Source organism: Hetaerina americana, unplaced genomic scaffold (assembly GCF_022747635.1).
Source record: "Hetaerina americana unplaced genomic scaffold, ioHetAmer1.1.p SCAF_68, whole genome shotgun sequence".
Lineage (NCBI taxonomy): Eukaryota > Metazoa > Arthropoda > Insecta > Odonata > Calopterygidae > Hetaerina > Hetaerina americana.
Window position 1 is genome coordinate 910,082 of NW_027287294.1, and position 22,404 is coordinate 932,485.

Genomic DNA, 22,404 nt, shown 5'->3' on the forward strand with positions numbered 1-22,404 from the left:
GCTCCCTTTCTTCGAGTGGAATGCTGTGCGATTGATTTTCACACGAGAGAGCATATGTTCGAATTGCTATTATAGATTTACCTGAAGACAACATATTCGCTCTAATAATTAACATAAATCACAGCATACAGAAAAAGATATCGTCGAAATAAGAATCTACCATGCAACAAGATAAATTTCTTCTTATTTTCCTGTGATATTTTCATGGCGAGACTTGGCGAGTCGAGAGTATCAGTTTTTGCCCTATGCTAACTGTCAAGTGCCGAGGCGGAGGGGAGATGGGGCAACTTATACGGACTAGTAATTTCACCAGATGGGAAGTTTTCTCTAAGGCCAACATTTATCAAGAATAAACAATGAAATATATTATTACTATTAGAGCAAGGGAAATATCTGGATATTCACTTTCAACATTGCCAGTATCGCATATATAACAAAAAGGCAAGCTAAATACTTGAGTCATACCAGGCTTGCCGCTATAAATGCCGACTGGAACTGCAGATTGTGAGAAATGTATCATCACTCATAATGTACATTCCTTAACCTTATCGAAAAGCTTTAGTGAATTGAGATAGGCACAGAGTTTTACAATCGAGCGCATACAACGCTTCATACTGAACTTAAAAACGTCATGAAAAATGGCGGCGAGAGTACGAATTTCAAGCGACAAAATACTGAAAACGGAATGAACTGCCGCTGAGAGTCTTTGAGGAATGCCAGATAGTTCACAGACGGAATGAAATTCAATGAGTTGGACACGGGAGAATGTGGTGAATTGCGCCATCTTTGAATAAACAAACCTTAGCAACGCACAGAACGAAATTGACGAGTGGGCTACACGACAATATCTCGACTGTGCACGAACGAATTACTGAATCAGCACGGAATTCCGTCGACATCCACAACTTACTCGCCAGACTTCCAGATAAATCACTTGCTCAAACAACGCACGGCTGGAAGGTGACGTGACAGAACCCCAAAGAAATTTGCCATAATCTCTCTCCGACTCACGGGGAAAATTGGCCCGGGGGGAGGGGAGGGGGAATTTCAGGGGACGGGAAGGGCGTTCCGAGTAAACACAGCTCACTGGGTGAAGGCATTGGGGTTCCTTCCAACGTAGTATCGGCGAGAAGTTATATATAACCCGATGGGGGGTGAAGGTTTCCCTAGACGGTTTAAAAGAATCCGCACTCGGCCAGAAAGCGTGGGTGAGATATTTGGGGAGGGAGAGAGAGAGGAGATTGGGAAAAGGAGCTGGAAGTCTGCCATTCGCGACGGACACACTTCACTTGAAAGGATTTTGCTTTTCTCGTAAAATTTACATTTTTCAGCCTGGGCGTCACTAGGCGACATGAAGACAATTGCGGAGAATTAACACACAGAAGCCGTCGACACTAATTGTAAGGCATTTACTCATTGTTGGAAGCCATTTAAAGAGATTTCAATTTTGTGTCAACTAAACCAGATTGAAGAGTTCGCCTATTAATGAAGTGCTGTAGACTAGAATAAATAGATTAAATAAAAGAAAGAAAAGCCCTATGAGAGAGGGAGGGGGACGTGGAGAGAATTGCTGACATGGTACATTCACGAAGCGTAGTCTATAGTGCGGTTCAGATAAATCTTCAGCCGCCGCAGATACGGGAGTTTCAGATTAGGATGCTTTTTTGAGATTTGATTGTGGAGAATGACGGAGAAAGTGGATTGGAATGGAAAAGAAAACCAATAAATCCCATACTCTTGACAGGAGAAGGGAGATGGATGCCGGGAGAAACCCGAAAGAGGCGGAAAGACGGGACGCATGGCAGGGGATGAGAGATGGATGTTGGGAGAGCTCAAAAAGAAGAGGAAGTGTATTTGGGAGATACCTACTGAATACCAATTGCGTGCTTAAGACGTCAATAGAGAAGATAAGGCTGGGAAAGCTACAGAAAGGAAATAAATAATGGACAGGTTGAACGGAATGAAAGTAAGATAGTATTATGCAGAATTGAAGAGTATTCAACTATGGTGTACTCTGGAAAATAAATATACAGCCTAGAAAAGATAAGGTGCTCGTATTCCTGTTTGTGGTCACGTCCGTTGGATAAGTATTTTTTATTTATTTGGAGAATCAAGTCGGAATGACTTCGAGTCTGGAACATCCAGCGTATTTTTTTCTAGATAAAAAACTTTCAATTCGACCCAGAAACACTATACTTATAATCCACTTCCTAAGGAAAATCGATGATTTGAAAACAATTTTTTTTTTAATAACAAAACTAGGACACGAGAAAGAGTGTCCAATTTATCATCCCTTTCAGAAATCCGGAATCCATTTAACTCAGCATTCAAAAAATATTTAAAAACGCACACGAACTTTAGATCGGGAGGATGCGATTTAAAGATCACCGCATATGGCTGGGTTGTGCGAGGATCGAGCGTTTCCTGGATATTGGTACGAAGTGTGTCCGAAAACTATCTGACCTGCGTTCATATCTCCGCATTGGTGCTAATCCTCATAGTCATCTGGGCCGTGGCATCCTTCGAAGTAGTCCCCATTTGATTCGAATGCAGATTTTGGAATGGCCTTCAGCTCGCGCGTCGCTTCATTCTGAATCGTCTCGAACCGCTTTCCTTTGAGCGCCATTTTCAATTTTGGGAACATCCAAAAAGGGAGCTATGTTTTGGGACTGTACGGAGGCTGGCGAAGCTGAACAATCTTGTGATTCGCGAAAAATTGCTGCACAACAAGGTTCGATGAATTCGCTGGCGCGTTATATCGTGGCGAAGAAGCCATTCGCGACCGCTTGACCAGAGACGCGGTCGTTTTCTTCTCACGGCATCACGCAATCTTTTCAGAAATTCAACTTAATATTCTTTGTTGATCGTCTGACCTTTTGGACCACATTCGTAGTGCACAACACCCTCACATTAAAAAAATAATTAAAAACGCAAGTCGGATACTTTTCGGAGACACCTCGTATGTTCCGCGCGCCTCGATATCATGGGTTTAGGAGCGAAAGGCGAAACTCGAAAATAAGCGATGTTTTTTTTCTCTAAGTTAGTCACACCATTCGCGCCTTGTCGTTCCCCAGTCCAACACGCCTTACAAGGTATTTCTAGACGACCCCGGATGACGGGAGGAAAAGAAATGTCACTATGGGCGCACATATACGTGCCCACGTTTTTCACTTTCTCCCTTAGCCGAAGGTGGGGGTGGACGACCTTTGTCCTCGTTGAGGCGGCGACGGCCGGGTTGAGGGAGAGAGAGTGTGTTCCCCCGCATGAGAACAAGCCGGGTTGAGGAGGAGGAAATTGGGGTGTCGACAGCGAACTTCGACCGAGAGATACACACACAACAACATCACTGCACTAAAACGGCGGCGTCTGATATTAATTTACTAGTTCCACGCACTGAATGACGAAATTGTCCACTCCTCACACATGATGGCGAGATTAAATATTTTTTTTACACATAAATACGAGGGTCATCCGGAAAGTAGTACCCGTTCGTGCCGCATGAAGTGCTGACGACGCGAGTAGCCGCTGGACGAGGTCAGATAGCTTCAGTGGCTTGTCTGCCTTCTCTGAGCCAAGTTGCGTGACGCTAGCATTGCCTGTGTTGTTTCTGTGATTGTTTACAATGTTTAAAAAAATTGAGAACGCCGCCAGTTGTGAAGTGAGGGCAGTGATTAAATTCCTCAATGCAAGAAACGTTCGCCCATGTGATATTCATCGCCAATTAAAGGAGGTGTATGGAGACAATGTAATGGACGAGTCGTCTGTTCGGCGGTGGTGTCGCAACTTCAACATGGGGAGGGGGAACACACACGACGATGAGCGTTCGGAGAGACCGTCTGTCATTACAGACCAACTGGTGAGCTCAGTTGACGAATTCGTGAGGAACGATCGGCGCGTCACAATTGATGACATCTGTGAGCATTTTCCCAATGTTTCTCGAACAATTGTTCATGAAATTGTTAAACACCATCTGCATTATGCAAAAATTTGTGCAAGATGGGTCCCTCGCGTATCTCAATGAGCTGGCGGCGAAGGACTATGCAGCAGGAATACAGAAACTTGTCACACGTTATGACAAATGCCTTAATTTGCTTGGAGATTATGTTGAGAAGTAGTTTAAAGTATCCTCTTTCAAATAAAATTTTTTATGTTTGTTAATATTTACTTTTGTGCCTTTATTTCACGAACGGGTACTACTTTCCGGATGACCCTCGTAGATATCCAATGCTCCTCCACTCATTTTAACATATATAGGGACACACAGGGTCCTGTAATGAAAAAAAAGTCTCTAATACGTTTTCGGACTTAATGCGAATGATGAATTTTAAAATAAGGAAATTCAATAGCGAGACAACGTTGGGACGGCCAGTTAGAAACTCTTCTTAGAACAATGCTAAGAGTAGGAGGAGAAACATGATGGTGTCATATGATATTTAATGTTTCGACGGTTCGATTCTCCATTGGAATAAATTCACTTTCGCGTCGAATGAGTTTCTACGTTACAACGATTGTTGAAAGCGATGTTGTCACAGTCGAATGTCGCCGTATTCACAGCTGGGCTGATTCAATCAAGGAATGCTACCAATTTCAAAGGTTTCAGACAGTCCCTAACCATTATCGACTTCTTCAACTATCGTCAAACGGTGTTAACTTAATCCCTGATGACATGATAAGGAAATCATCTTTCGGTTTGCATAAAAATTAGAATTCTTAAAGGAGGTTACGACAAGGTGGGACATAACCTATGCGAATATGGTCGTATTAAATACAATCCCCACTTTTTAAGTCACATAAAATCTCCTTTATAATGCCGGCGTAGTTGAACGTCCCGATATCAACCATGACGTGACATCAGCAACGGGGTAGTAAAGTTTGGAAGAGTGGAAGATACAAGGGCAAAGGTATATTATGTGATAATATTAGCGACAGGAGTCTAAGGGGAGCATATGAGGTGAAAAATGATTTCATGTAGGTTAAATGCCGTACTAAACAGAACTTCAAATTATAAAATAGTAATGTGGTTTGGAAAACAACACATCTTGTCATTGAATATTTGAATATTGTGGTATGGGCTAAATGGCAAAACGTTTACAGACTAGCAACATCCTTCATACTCGCTTCATATCATGAAATTTCAATTTTCTCGCCAAGGAAAATGAATTCATCTAATAACACTCGAGATGTTTTCGCCTCTCTAAAAGTTATTACGACGGGTCGTTTATTTGTCAAACCCGCATCCAAAGACGATTCATGTGATTCGATTTAACCCCAATGGAACTGAATATTTGAGTGTGAATTTATCTCGTACGATCAAAATGCCACAGCATCAATGAGCCAACTTACTCTAAGTTGAATGCAATTTTTTTTGTGAAAAATGAAGTGATAAAAATGAATGAGGAACAGCTGGTTCAGTTCTTCTCAACGAGCTCCAAGTACGATGAATCACAACGGCAGAAATGAAATTTCAGCCCCGAAAAGTGCACACGAGAACGCAGTCAATTTCACTTCGATCGCACAAACATGGCCGACGGCGATTTGCACTCTTGATATTTATTAAGTGGGACGGATGAGAATAAGGTCGCGCACACGGAAACGGCCGATTCCAATTCGATTACAAAAGACCCTATGCATCTGTGAAAAACACTAGCATATTAAATAAGCACAATGTGTCAAAAAAACGCACAACTGAAATAGCGCATGTAAAATTGCCATTTTGAAACACGCCCGGCAGGTGATCGTCAACTATTACAATATTGCTCGCGCGCCAGCGAAGAACACTAACAATACCATTCATAAATTATCTTCTTTACTGCCTCTAAAGCGTCGCCAAGGGTACACACGTTTATTTATTTCAGGTGTGAGAACGAAGAGTTTGAAAAATGTTTTAATAAAATTAATTTCACCCTTTTAATGACTCGAACCCAGTAGATATTTTGGGATCACGTCATAAATAAATGAGTACATACACTCCTTCCTGAAAACCTTCAACGAATTTATTAACATAGGATCGATTTATATACACTGTTCCTCCGCCGCGGGGAAAAGCAATATGGCTTCATCCGCATGGGATTACGAGTTGCGTCTCGTATGAATAACACGCACGGTTGAACTTCTCTCCCCGAATTCGTGCCAAACGGGGCCATTATCCACTCACGCTAACACACAGCTTAGGTACTGACCGAATCGAAAATCACGAAGGGAGGCACCACCCCGTGGGACGCACGGCATAATAACTGGGAGGGTTGGTGGCCCCTGGAGGGGTTGCAGGCGTATAGGTGCGAGAGAGTGCAGCTGCAAGGGGGGATGACGATGATGATGGGGAGCGGATTGGGTTCGGGCAGAACGGAGCGGGGGGAGGAAGAGAGGTCCGGTTTCACGGGTCGACCCAATCCCAAACCACCGACGCAACAATACATACATACACACACGCACACACGAACATAAAAGCGCATTGTGACGTTCCCTTGCACCACAATAGCACACCGCCCACCTTGTTTTGTTGGAGATTTCCTTTCCTCCCAGGCGCCCGAATCAGCCGCTTCCTTTCCCCAAAAATGTTCGCGTTTACCCCCTCGTCTGCCGGGTGGTTTTTGGATTAGACGATAAAATTATTGTTATTTCGGCAATTCTACACAGGGAAGGGGGAATTACTCTGCGAAATAACTGAACGAGCGAACGACTTTGTCATTTTGGTAAAGTGTATACGAAAGATGGACTAAGTGATATCGGAGGGAAGGACATTCTTAGCAAGTGGGGAAAATGAAAAACTAGATTTTAATCCACGGCAGCGGTAAAGGCATTACACACACACACACCTCATGGATATAGCTATAAGGAAAGGGATAGGAACACACCGGAATGGTGGGGAATAGATTATATATATATAAACTCATTCGGTAAGGTGGAGTGAGGGCGGTTGCGTGAGGTCTACGTCCGGTTGCTAATTTGTAATTATGACATGTCGAAGTGAAGCCTTCTGGGAGTAGATAGGAAATATGGACGCACCACTCCCAAGACTACGAGCAAATAAAAAAATTTCTAACGCCAAGCTATCACGGTGAAGGTGAAGTCCGAAGTTCTACGAACTTCCTAATTCAATAACTTTTATCTCCGACTCCCAACGCGATATCCACTCGGACAAGGTTACGGTCGTGAACATGTTAATTTCGACAGACAAGGCTAGGCTACAAACACGTGAGACGACACCGAAACGATCAGCAGGAGTTAGTTGCCCATCATTTTTTCGTCATGGCCTTCTTTTTCGACCACATGAAATTTTTTTGACTTACAATTCAAGTGTTTTTTTTCGGAGTCACTATCAGAAACTAAGTACCGAGGATGAAAAAACAGAATAATTAAATTAAATCACATAATATAACTATAAAAAATCATGAAGATAAAAGTAGCCCGAAGACATTAGTTTCCCACAATCCCCATTCACAAGGTCAAATTTTTCTACAATTTTCTTTCGATCAATCTTGCAAAAGATAATTTCACAATTGACGCCATAAGCTCGACCATGCTCAACTTTAATCGACTCCTCATTGTCAATCACGGTCCTCGTTCAGGAACCAACTGTAAAATATCATTTACTATGCTGTTGAATGGTAATAACCAATCAGAATTCACGTTCGGGTTGCACGCGCAGCGATGCACAACTGTTGGCTTGATGTTACTGGTGGTTTCGAATCGTTAATTTGTTTGTTTACTTGATGACGTCTCAAAAATAAATAAATAAATTGTTTATCTATTGTTGCCCCGCGAGTGATCCGCCGCAATTTCATGCCTTCAATCAAGTAATATTGCGAAATTTCCCACGGCCTCCGAGGTTTCATGTCTCTCGCGAGTAACTTTAAAAAAAAACCTGATGATGACGTTCAACGTCGAAACCTGGGTCGTGTTTTTTGAATGAAGTGTGGGGGATCGCAAAGTAAATTATTTAATTTCAACCACTTAAAATACTTTATATGCACGTAAAAATTAATGTAATTGCTAGAGGTGTGAATATCACAAGAGGTACTTCATTGCCTTTCGGTCGAAGGTCTCTCAAACCATTCTCATTTACAATATTCATTGTCCTCCGGCGAAAACCTCGTTTAAGTTCAAATTCAAATTTCGGCATTGAATGGCTTGAGAACTCGATGCATTTCCAAGATATCTTGCACTATTTCCCATACCAAAGTGTGATTAAGCGCGTTAAAAGTACTTACGAGACATTAAAACAGATTAAATGAGCGAGTAATGAGTCATGGCGTTCATCAGATATAAATAATCAACACACACACGATCACACGTTGGCATTCAGAAGCAAGGAATGTGGCGATAAATTTCATGACGCAATGAAGATTCAACGCATTTTAGAGTACACACAGCAAAATAGCAAACCGTTTCCAAGTACAGACGGCTCACTTACAAACTCAATAAAAGGAAAATTATTGACGAAGAGAACCATGGGCGACCTAACTTAACGCCCTATTTGCTTCATAATCTTGTTTACTTTCGCAGAAGGCAAGGACGAAATCGATGATGCGTTCAAGAAACTTCTAATGAATTGTGAAAATAGCAAATCTAGCCAATTCCATCCTAACTTCCGGTCCAGATCCTCTAATTATTTGCCACCTCCCGATGCCTTTACACAATTCTGCATAAGAATTGAGTGTGGCCATCGAAGAATATTCACCGCTGTGTTGTCACTTGATCACATTTCCAGGGGTTAGGAAATAAAAGAATGGAGTGTGTGTGTGTATGTATATATGTGTATATATATGTGTGTATATATATATATATATATATATATATATATATATATATAATATCTTCGAAATGGAACGCTCTTCGGCGACACACAAATATATAAAAACACAGATGTAGATTTTTAGAATATAGAAAGGACACTCACAATTTGTTTTTTTACGTTTCGACAGCACGGGTGTCGTCTTCAGAATCAAAATCCTTCTGATGACGACAGCCGTGCTGTCGAAACGTAAAATAACAAATTGTGAGTGTCCTTTCTTTGTGTCTCTATATTCTAAAAATCTACATCTGTGTTTATATATATATATATATATATATATATATATATATATATATATATATATATATATATATATATTCTATAATATACGTATACATAATATAGGTGAATATTATATATATATATTTATATAATATACGCCTATATACATACATACATACGCATAACTAGCGGCACGTAATTTTCAAACTGTCGGGTCTAAATTAAGCACATACACCGCCGCACAACTAAGTATGTCGTTCCAAATTCAATTACCGTAATACAATACATCAATCGGGATGCAAGATTACGCTCATTTCCCTCAGTTTTGCCCTTTCGCAGCATGCGGTTGAAATGCAGGGTGGGAATTTCAGCCTCAGGTGGCCGAAATAGCCAAGAAATTTATTCAGAGAAGAAATTGGGGGGGAGGATAAATTTTAAAATTTACGGTTAAGGGGTCACCCTAGGCCGCTACGCGATTTATTATTATCCTCCCATCTCCATGGTAATATAGCCTAGACTGCAGAAGGCGCGTGTTTTATCACCAGCTCCCGAGTTTGATACGAATTTGGAATAGCGTTATGCAAGAGTAAAGGTATCGTCGCGATTATGAAACGACTGAGAGAACTCAAAGAAACGGCACGGGTCAAAGAACTCCCACGCGAGATTTCGAGAAGGAATATTCAAACTTATCTATGTGACTGCTGAATCACACACTACTTTTCATGGTAATCTTCAAAGCTTTCCGTGGAGATTCGCTAAATACTTTTCTAACGATTGTTAAAAATCCTTGGCAGAGCAGACTAGACTTCTGAGGACTATCTGAGAATATTTCCACCGGTAGCAGTTTCCGGATTTTTTTAGGCAGGATTATGAAAAAAGTGTTGCTAAAACCACAGTGGCGCCACAAAAACAATTGTTGACCACCTTCATACCACAGGGTCGGTCCAAAAAATTAGGAAAATTATTTTTTTTAATTTTTTAGGCGGTACCCGAGTTGTATGCCTCAGGAACAGCCAATGAAGAGTTTTTTTAAGTTTTTAGCGTGGAAATTCTCGATAGCCTGCGGATAAGAATACAACGCGTCAGGTAAGAGACCTTTGCCAACCGGAGGCTGCACCATGACAACGGTGAACCTCGTTGCCGAGTACCCGGCCAAGCAAAGGGTGACCACACTGCTCTAGCCTTCCTCCGACCCCCCGATGCGGAGCCTCCCGACTGCTTTTTGTTTCCAATAATAAAAATGAGCTAGAAAGGCAACCATTTTGGAACGCAGGATGACGTCAAAGAGGCCGCGACGATGTGCCAGAACGTGGTTTCCGCCGACGCCTTCTAGGAGGCGTATCAGCGTCTGGCAGCGGCGCTCTGGCATCGGTGTGATCGATGCACAAGGCAGCTATTTTAAAGAATTTCAATAATTTGAAGCTTGATCTGAAACAAATGTATTCCATGGACTTATACTGATTATTTTTGGGTTTAATGAGAGTTAACTCATTTTTGCGCTCCAGGCATTGAAGAGTCATCGAATTATCGGTCTGTATTGATTAAAAACCCGAATATCGCAAAGACAATAAATTTCTCTAGAAGTAAAAGTGGCACGAAGGAGATAAGGAGGCCAGTGAAATATTTTATCTATCGCTTAATTGGTACTTAAATAAAAATGACACGTCAGAAAAGATAACAGACGAAGATTAGCTGGAAGAAATCTTTTCCTCCACGCCAAAGAAATTCTATTCGGAAATTTAAAAGAACATTTTGGAATAAATGTCTCGCAAGATGCATGCTGGAAAGAATACTCTTAAATGGATGCTCTTCTAACACGCGACAATGGATTTTGAAGCAAGAAACTACATCACGAGAATCGAACAATGATGACCAGAGAAAGAACCGTAGATAGACACATCTACACCATCAACATCTACATAATACCCAGAAGACTGCCGCAAGGGCGTGTGGCGGGTTGGGGGGGGGGGGGGTGCTAGGTCACCACCCCTTAAAAGGAACACTTGACAAACAACAAGAAAACCTCTCAGAATAAACTTTCCCTTACACACAGAAAAACTTGAAAAAATTTGGTAAGACTCAAAACAATGTTCCTTGAACAAGCAACAACGTTTACTTCAACTAACTCTTTCCCCGACTTCTTAAGACAAATAAAAGACACAGAATCAATCAGGCGTAACATGATGGAAGGGGTTCATGATGAATGAAGACACTTTGCTTTTCCACATTGAATTTTTTTTATTACGACATAGGTTTCGTTACAGCGTAACCTGAAAATGCTCTACTGTGACGAAACCTAGGTCGTAATAAAAAAAATTCAACGTGGAAAAGTAAGGTGTCTTCTTAGGTCTAAGACAAATATCTCAGTGGCGGTATTCGAACCAGTGTTCCAAGACGCGAACCAACCAGGATTGTGCGGAGCTTCTGGACGATGAATTGGAGTGTGGAGAACGAAGATAAGGTCATGTAATAATTCATTTCACCGTCATGATATTTATGTTTAAAAAATTAAACTCGGCACTGTCCGTTAACGACCATCCACAACACACACACACAAAATGAAAAACCGAACCATGAATTAACCACAGACTAAAAGTCTTTCAAAGGGCAATTGCGCATTCAGCGAGTCCGTCAGGCAAGAATCCATCAAGCGAAAGGACATGATCGCATTTACCTATCTGCAATCGACTAACGCGCTAGACTTCCCGGAGTCACGGGTTGCGTCGAGAATGGAATCAGAAGGGAACCATCGGGTTGAGTGGATTACAGCACCGCGGTGCGGGAAAAATCCGTAAATTACACGCAGCGTACATGAGTGAGATGTACATACATCAAAGAGTCTCTCAGCGGGTGGCCATGGGCGATGGAAGGAGTCACCTGCGAGGCGGCCGAGGCATCAACTACGCCCGAGGTGCCCGGCCTCCGGATGGGGCGGGCGCAGAGCGCAGACGGACAGCGACGCTTGATGAGTTCCAGATTGGGAAATCGCGATTAATGCCACTGGTTCATTACTGCTCGAGGTCAGTAGATTCATTTGTCTTTCAAAAAGCTCACACCATCTCCCCCACCCAAGGCTGCCTTGGCCTAAGAGTCCATAGATTTTCCCTTTCTGTGTCGCAACAATCCTTTTTCGAGTTCACTGACCCCCCTCGACCAACAGCGGAGGATTGTGTCCCCGCGACCAGTCACTTTACCGCGAAGTGCATTGGAGACGGAATGGAATCCCTCTCTCTGTCCCAAGCACGTGGGATCGTCGTTTAGTCAATGGAATCATCGTGTGGCAGTCGGGGTAATGGGCAGCAATCGAGAAATGGCCAAAACAACCGGTGTTATTTCTCTTTCGAGAGAGGGTCAGTACTGTTAAAAAGTGAGAAATGGCAAAGGTGTCGTGACCTTACACCGCCAGTGTCCCGAATTATCTAACGAGAGATCAACTCTGCGATTCAATACTAACTTTCAGTTAGTATTGACTTCAATGGCGGATACTCATGCCTTACTGTTCATTCGTTTTCAATTCCTTCGTGGTTCGCGGGTGTCGCCATGTTACGAAAAAACAGGTGTAAAACTCTAAAAATATGCTTGTCAATTGGTCAGAAACCTATGTACGTAACCGCTAATATAAATATTCTAAATTAATTTAATACGATATATTTTTTAATTTTTCAAATCCGACTCCCTACCGACAGATGACCCACACGTTGTCCGTCTATTCGTAATAAACAGGTTACAATGAATTTCTATCTAGCCTTACTTTTCAATTACAATATGTTATACTCAAAATGACTCTGGCAATTACACGAATAATCTGATTAAATTATTGGTCATAAAATGTCACTAATGCTTCGCATGGTGTCCGTATTCTTTTATGCCTTTTTTGTTTAAAGAGTTGACGCTAGTATGTTTTTCGTAGTTGAAATTTCGTTTAAGTCATAGCAGGTATGTTTCAATATTTGAATAGTCTCTCTCTAAGAAAGATCATTATCAATTCTTCACAAATGTGATTAAACTCTTTCTTTTACCACAACCCTTCCAGGCGTTCAAGATTACTACACGAGTATATGCACCTCCTGCCACACACCTACTGGTGGCTTGCAGGGTTGATGAACCTGCTGAACACTATTACAAAACGACAATTCGTCGTCGAAATGCGCACGAGGATATTATTCCACTAATGCCCTACTTGCGTTTTTTTTAACCTCACATTACCCTTTTAAAGCAGGGGCATATTTCAAATTAATGGGCGTGGCCTATATCAACACTCATTACGGACACGCGACCGCATTGAATGAATAATGGCGACTTTTCGGGGTAATTTTTTTTTTAATGTAACGGCCATAATTGCATATCATTATGGTTGGGAACTATTGAAGCTAACGCCCAGGTGAGCACCACTTCCAGATTTGATCGAAAAAATGTTTCGAGCAGCGATACTCTGCCATCATGAATGACGATTATTAATCGACCTTTATTACATTATCGATCGTCACCCTTTTATCTCTCTCGCCAGATGTCATGAGTTGTGCAGGCTTAAAACTGGCATGGCGTCGCGCGCATCAGATGAGCATCTGTTAGGTTCTTCTCAGGATTTTATTTCGAGGACAATTTTAAGAACGACCATTCCATATAATGAAAGGGTCTCCGTTTGAACAGCGCCATTTTGACCGCTGTGGACTAGTCGTTCGACTTCCCAAACGTAAATTTGTACTGCACTGATTGACTAACGTTATCATTATCAGTGGCTCAACGACTTACCGTAGGTTTACGATGGGCCCTGGGATTACTCATTACTCTTTTGTGCAGTGTCTTATTCTTTATCTCTGCATGCCTTTCCCTCCTTCAACAAGGCTTTCCCTCAATTCTCCCAACCACCATTATCTAGATCAGTATACCATTGCCTCTCGGCATCTCTGACATCCACTCGCCTTCTTCCAAAACTCTACCCTTAACATTGCCAGAACTTCACCTTTGGTCCTTCCTTCCGTTCATATAATTTTCTCCAATCCTCTCTACACACAAATGCTATTATTAACTTCCTATTTACACCTATCCTCCTGTCCCAAACATCCAAGTTTCCGACCCATATACGAGATATCACAGCTTCATACAAAGCCTTTACTAGCACTCCAGTCTTTACTGAAGGTGCCCGTCATCAACTCCCGCCTTACTGCAAGATGGCGCTTCTTGTAATAACGTTAGTTATACCGATATGCCCAGAACACTCAGCTCGCCCTGCCTAAAACCACCTCCTCCAAAGAAGCGAACTGTTCTACATGTCAGATTGATTCCCTTTCCTAGTCCTAATGTTTACCTTAGCCTTCCAACTAATTGATAATCGTGACTTTTTGGTGAACTAGGGCAGGGACCCAAAGTATTGAGACACCGCACCGAATCCATCTCTTGAGTTGAAGGCAGTTAACTACGAGTGCAGTACAATGAACGATCAGCTTGGCACGCGATGCCAACTACTATACCGTTAGCGATGTACCCTGTTTCGATGCAACAGTAGAATTTGCAAGTTCAAAAGCAATGCCACTTGATAACTGCCATTTTGAACAATATTACAGGTTCAACAATTTCAGTTGTAATAACAGTAATCCCGAATAACCCGTCCTTAGTAATACCTGCCATCTTTCGTAAAATAAGCCTTGTACTGAAGTCAGAGTCATCTACGTGCCTACGGCTAAAACAAGTAATTATTTTGGAGAAATGTAGATGACACTGACTGAGGGTTGCTGTACGAGACATCTATGGACAGAATTTCAATCAATAATGAGACAAATCGTTGAATCGACGTTGGTATGAGTATTTGGGAAATAAGCAGGGATAGGATAATGGGTGTTTCTCGTCAATTAGTACTGGCTCTCAAAAACGGTTTGTCGAAAAATGAATTATTAAAGACTAAAGCAGAAACACTCGCGAATGAGAAAATAAGGGAGGGGAGACCAATGGATTTCTGGAGGGCAGCATCTTCGATCTACGTTGCCTCGTCGACGGCATCGTTTTTTTTCGGTGTTATTCTCCACCGACGCACGAATTAAGTTCACGTAAATGCCGCCGCCTGTGTGTGTGTGTGTGACCAAAACCCACCCGCGCGACTCGCTCGTCGGGAGAAAGCTATGAATGCCATTGAGCACGAACCGGCCTGAACTGGCGCCCCGGGTGAGTCAGCAGCGGATGACGAAACTGTTATCACAAGTACTTTCCCAAGCAGATATTAACCATCTGTTTGCGTCCGTGCCATCTACGAGGACGGGTGACCAAATGCTGGGGAGAACGGACGATATAACAGTTGACTTGAAGGGACCGAGACGGACGAGAGGAGACTCGCGAAAATTAATCGCGATCTAAGAGCCAAGAGGCGCCAAGATTTGGATGCACAAGGAATTAAATAAATATTAAAAAAGAGGAATAATGTTCGGCGATAGTGGTAGGCCACCCGAGGATTTATGAATCTGGATTCTCCATCGAGAGACTTGTTATCCCTCGAGTTTTACACGCTACTCATCCACCAGTTTCCCTTTCTCTTTTTCCATATATAAGACGCCGGATGGGACTGAACTGTCGATAGAAACCCTCCACATTTTTAAATATACTACTAATAAGAAAATAAACTTACACCGAGTAAGGCTCATAAGTTTTTTAGAGACCATCTCCATTCTTTGGTTCCAAGAGCTCATAAGGTATCACCTACGAAGCTTTCGTATCAACAGTACGAGGACTTTTACATACTCGCCCTAGAGTTATTCCGATTTAATAAAAAATCTAAATAAACTTAAAAACGATTAAAAAACAAATCTAAATATCGATATCATTCACGGCCAATTTAAAAATAAATTAAAACATGTTTTATAGGTTTTTTTGGCAGGATAATTCAAACACGCAACGCCACTTCATAAAAAGTGATTTTCCTGTTTCCTGACAAAAGTGACACAATTAACACCATATATCACTGCCCCGCTCACTGCCAATCTCCTCATTACTTTCATATTTACCTCAATCCTACATTTACCATTAGAAGTACTGAAAAAAATGAGACGACGAACAAGAATGCATGAATGGGCGCTGAGATAGAGAGATAGAAAAAAAAGATGAACTCGACACACGGCCTCCCACGAATAATCCGTCCGAAATAAACCATCGCCGGAGGTCATTTACGGGCGGCAGACGGATATTTCGAGAGCTACAGGAGGTCAGGGCATCAAGTTTTGAAGACACGGAACGCGTCCACGCCGGAGGCAAAAACCCATAATTCCTCGGGCTGCGGCGACACGGTTCTAATGTTTCCGTCGAAAAAAAAACAACAAAAGAAGAGAGAAACGCGATACACGATGGAATAAATGTTCCACGGTGACCGCGCCTATAGCGGAACCATCGGAGGAGGAGGAGAGACTCACCCCACCGACCAACCCACCCCTCGAGCCTCGTTCTAATCGCGCTAAAAATGCATGGGCATTGTTACGCAAGCGCATTGCGAGTCCAGTCCCTGTTGGGCGGGGAGGGGAGGGTGGATTAAGAAGTGGTTAAAGGGATTCAGCGGTGGATAGGGACAAAAGAGGTCAATTAGCAGAAGAGGAAGAGGGAAATAGATAATGCACTGAGATCACCTCCGGGGTGATTGTAAAAGCGATGGTTACAAATAACGCACAGAGGAACGTCAACTTTGCCGTAATCCTGAGAATTTCTTATCGCCCCAGCAAACGTCATAGTAGTATTTGATGAGAGGCCATCGACACCTAAGGTCATTTGCGCCATTAGGGATGGATGGAAAAGGATTGAAGGGTGGGGAGAAACCCGGCGTCGGTATTAGCCTACTCTTATTGAAAGGCACCAAGGGGTCCGCAGTTTAACGTCCCATCCGATGGACATCGCTCAAAAAGTGCTCTCCACAAAGCACCTCAAGTAGGAATCGGGATACCACAAAAATATTTGTTGTCTCCAGGATTCGAACCCGGGCCTTCTCAGTGGAAAGCCAGTACGTTAGCCACAGCACCATCCCGATGCCCGCAAAATTCATCAAACGTATAAGTGGATGAGAATATTCATGCTGAAATATGTGACGTCAAAGTCGAAGTAGTGGGGCAGAGTAATAGACAAGAAAAAATGCAATGCCACTACTATTCGTCGTAGTTCTTGATGCCAAAACATGTCCCCTTACGGAACAATGAATGGACTTAATGGATTAAATAACCAGCGCACGTTTTAATGAATTAATTTAACGTTACTTCAATCTAATCAAGGCTGCTTGCTGTCCTCGATAGGATCAAACTTATACATCCACAACATCAACAACAAATCCGATAAGTTTGTCATTTTTTCAACAGTTGTTAAGAAGGGAATTTACTAAACGAATTTCTTTTGAGACGCGAACCAAAGTCGGCCACGAATAATGGAGTATGAAAAGATACCACACTTGTAGTATTGACATCGATAGGGTTCTCGTGAATTGAGTGCAAGGAACGAATGGCAGTCAAATTAAAACCGAACACCTAATACAGCGTGTTCAGTTTGTAGCGGGTGTTCGGTTCCTGAACAAAAACATAGGCGGGTGTTCCGTTTTCATTCGACCGAGCCTAGTAAACACGAAATTTGGTGCCTTTTACAAAGGACAATATTTATGCATGAATAAATTTCAACATTATTAGCTCCTACTTCTTGTAATACAATTAGTATTAAAAATTTTCTTTCGCGATATTTTCAATATTGTTAATTTTTTGATGAAAATCACCAGTATCGTGCACAGGAGGAGATCAAATATTAACTACGAAATAGAAACTGTGGCATACCCCGAGGGTGAAACTCTGATTGCAAAACAGTTTAAAAAACAAAATACAAAAGTTGAGAATCCAAAAAATCTCAAAAGAAACATTAAGATTTCGAGAGAAGAAATGGCATTCGCTCTTGAATTGAGAGCGGAATTAAAAACGAGCGAACATAAAAAGAAAAAAAAACAATGTTAATTTTATCCTCCTTAAAAGGAAACAAGATCTGAACGGGAAATTCTCGAAAATTTAAATACCGCCACAATAATCGTTGTTGCAACGTTAAAGACACGGCAAAAAAAACACGATTTATCGCGTACAAATATCCACATTTTTATAACGAGGCCCTCAAGCTAAAAACAAAAGTCTCCTAAGCCTAATCTGGAAGATTCCCGTGACTTTCCTGCAACTATATCAATCCAGCTTTTCCGGAGGAATACTAAAACACGCCAGACGCCCCCGTTAACAAAAAGCCCAGGAGAATCGACAAATCGAAATGTTTCGAGACCAAACGCTCAGGTGCAAGTCGATTAATAATGGTTGGTCAGGAGGAGGGTGGGGGGGGGAGGAGGAAATCGTGATCTCCGTACCGTCCTAGAAAGTCCACCGCTCCAGAAGAAATCGCCGACATACTAACGCACGGATATCACGACCGAGCACTAAACGCTAAGATCTTGGTGCGTCGAAGAAAGAGACACCTCCGGCACGGGGCATCGAACCCGCGGCCCAACGGAAAGTCGAACGAGGAAGATAGCAATGGGAGTGTGGGGTGAGGGATGGGGGGATGGTGTGGCGATGGGGGTGTAAGTGGTGGAGGCGGCCGGTGAAAGGCGAAATATCGGGAGGGACCACGCCCCTTTTGGAACTAGTCGACCACGTTCTTCTCCCACCACATCCCCTCCCTCCCTCCCTCCCCCCCCTTGGAAGGGCCATTAGCCCACTTCGACGCCAGCGCAGCGTCTGGAGGGACGATCACCGCGCGGGGCGTTGAACACCAACCCACCGCCTAGCGAGGAAGAATTCGACTCCGCCAACAGACGCAGAGCGAGAGTGTACACGTCGTGTATTAATTCAACGCACATTAAGAAAAAAAACAGCTTGACGCAATCTTTTTCTCAAGTTAAACCTTCAAACAGGAAAGTGACATGCAGGTATTGATGAAAGCAATTAATGTCGAGCGTCGATGAATGACGAGAGAGAACGAGAAAGAATCTCCAAGAAAATCCAAGACTGACAGCCTCTTCTTTTTTAAAGTCTTGTGGCTCACCTAGCTGTCTTCTCATCCGCTAAATGAGAGGAAAGAATATCTAGAAGACCCCTTTTTCCTTCTTCATTCATACTTCACCGATTAAGATGGTGATATTGAATGCCACTATGAAATAATTTGACAGGACAGTCGTTTGGTTCAATAATTTAGCAGTCCTATCGTCCTAAATGAATTTAAGAATGAAATTCTTAAAGACTCGTACTTGTTGAGTCTCCATTACGTCACAATGTACCTCAGACTTGAGAGACCGAGGCGATTGTCGTCCCACTATCGACACTTGAGACACCAGAACAAAAAGTGAGGGATGAAAATCGTAAGTTACAGGGTCAAAGAACTTATTCATCACTCACGCAACGCACAATGAGAACAATTTCTAGTACCCTTTTACTATTGATAAAAAAATAAATTCTTTAAAAAAAAACTTTTTTTGCAAAAGCTTTACTCAAAAACGCCCATGATTTCATAATGTAGATGGACATGTACACATGTGAGTGGACGTTTGAATATACATACATTCACAGATACAAAGGTGGATAATTAAGCAAAAAAAATGGCTGGTGCCCCAACACCCTCTGCCACACACCCCTTACGGTGGCCTGCGCGGTTTTGCGCAGATTTTTAATTAAGTGTACGAGACAAAATGGCGACCCGCGTCACAATAAATGCGCACGGAGCGGTCGCCATTAAATTTACAATAGCCACCCGAGGACCGAAATTAAACCGAAAGAAACTTCGTAGAGCGTTGAAAATATTCTGATGCGGCGGGAGGGGGATGGGTTGATCATTATAAATTTAATCCCCTTCCCCTTGGCATGCGCCCATGTTTCATTACCCTCGCACCAAACGACAAACCGGCTCCGCCTGTTCCTAGCACCGAGGACCCGCGCATACTTTATAAATATCGTCACTAAGGACTGCAACTGCACTGGCGATAGGGAGTCAACTGGCGGAACGCTTTCTCTGCCGCTCAAGCCAAAAAGTGAAAATGCACAGTGAAGCGATTGAGTAATTCGAAGGAACAAGAGTCCTAGAGGCCGTTACTGCGTCTTTTAATTTAATCCCATCTCTTCTCATTTTCTCAATGAATGCGTCACCCCTATACGATTGGATACATCGAGGCAGAAGCGAGGATTGGTCACGTACTTATTCTAATGCTCCCTTCGCGTTGGATATTGCCAAACAAGGACCGTTTGAGAAGAAAGATGGTGGCAAACCCCACGGCGGCAACATATTTCTATTGGACAGCCCCCTGGCTTGGGTGAAGCATTTCCTCATGAAAAGAATAAGTATTCTTCGTTTCGTGCACTGCTAAAAGTCACCGCATTTGCTGAAAATTCACAAATCAACGGACGAAAACAATGCGTCATAACCGTACAATTATTACGAGACGTTTTGTTAATCTCCCAGGAAATACTAAAGCTTTCCACGCAATTCATCAAACTACAACAGAAATCCTGGTATTTCATAATTCGTGCATTAGTCACCGATTTCAGACAATTATTACAGCAAATATATTATGACGTAACTCGACCAACCAAACCAACATCCAATTATCGAGTTTCAAGTTCTCGATTCGTAGCAGACCGTCACATTTCCGGCAAATCCTTTTGAAAAGACTTAATTCGATTAATGCAGACCTTAAATCGATTATTCGTCACTTTGCATGACCACGAAATTGATGACACTCTCGCACACTTTCTAAGACGACGGAGTAGTCGGACGCAGATACCAAACCCCCACCCCCCGCCCCGGGGGAACCCTCCCCACTTCACCCGCGGCCGCGCACGACCGACTAGCGTCCACTGCGCCGGCGCCAAAAGGTCACACCACCGGGGCCCTGAGTCACCAACAACTACTGCCTGCCGTCTCGAGTCGTCCCACGAAGGACGAATGGAGCGAGACAGAGAGGGAGGGGAGCCCGAGGAGGGGTGAAGGGAGAGGGTGTTCGGGAATCCCGACGCGCAAGCAAGATGCACGTCCCGCCAGCATGTCGCTTAATTACGTCCCGCGTCCCATTGATGCCCACGACACTCGAGGAATACCCCTGGACATGGGGGGAGAGGGGGTGGGGAGGCGTGTGGGATAAAGGAAACAATTGAGTACATCCACGAAGAACTGGGTAGACACACACACAGACAAACGAATTTGAATCAATGCACAGCAGGTATTTCACGACTTCACCATTCCCCCACGGAGATAAAATTGCAAGTAATGAAGCAAGAAGAGAAATTAATCGTGAGCAACAGAGCCAACATTGAATGCGGGAGACACTTTGAACACTGAAAAGAGCATACCAGAGCGGAAAAGAAGCCTGCGAAACTCGATGAATGTCAAATTTATAGATGAAATTAGATATTAATAAAATATGCCAGAGATATGTATGGGGAAAGAAAAGGATGGATTTTACACTAGGTTAGTAGTGGTTTCTTTATGAGGAAACAAAGGCTGTACCAGGACGAAGACCAAAAGGATAAACACAGACAAGAACAAATTAAGAGGGATGATTACACGGCGATACGTATCGCAGGGTGCGGGTGTGTAAAGAGAGTTGGGGTGTTATCAAGTTGAGGTGGAGTCAACCAATCATTGGATTGAAACATAAATGATGGAGAAGACGCTCAAGTATCACAGCACAGTTCTAACTGGTACGAAAAGGAAAGAAAACGGATCTACTTAGCTCTGAATCCAGAGGAAGACGTAGGAACTATGTAGCAAAACACGTTCCTTATGAGAGAGAGAAATCCTTTCCATTATTTATCAATCTCAGTTTAATTGCGATAAGAAAAAAACTCGATTTAAGGAAAGGGCTTCGCTAATTGTCACCTAACATCCTAGAAAATCATAGATATATCATCAATCCCTTACGCCCCTTCGATCATTTTCAGTAGACTTTTCTACTATAATCTATTAATTGGACACTGCCCAATTATTGAATATTACAGAGATCGCTCGTTTGGACGCATCGGCGAAAGACGCATTTGACATACTTGTATGTTAAATTAAGGCAACAAGGTTAATTTTATTCTAACTTGAACATTTTTCAGACGTCAATAGCTTTAACGTAAACTCGCCTTAAACACAAAAAACATTTATATTTATTACAATCCAACAATTTCAGAGTTTAAAAATCATTCGCCTTGCCCGGGATTCGAACCCTAATCCCTCGATGCCCGGCCAAGTGGTTTAGCCAGTTAAGCTATCGAGGCGCTATCCCTCCCAACATCCCGTAAGTTTGGGCGTAAAAGGACGCCTCGGTAGCTGGGGTATCGAAGGATCCGGGTTCGAATCCCGGTCAAGGCGAATGATTTTTAAACTCTGAAACTGTTTCATTGTAATGCACACTTGGCGGATTATCTCCGTTA

At 42.7% G+C, this 22,404-nt stretch overlaps 1 protein-coding gene across 2 annotated transcripts in view; it reads right to left on the minus strand.

Annotated features, from left to right (window-relative positions):
- The window catches only part of LOC139696112 (uncharacterized), a 1,156,921-nt gene that overhangs the window by 13,626 nt on the left and 1,120,891 nt on the right, over nt 1–22,404 (minus strand). The window lies entirely within an intron of this gene.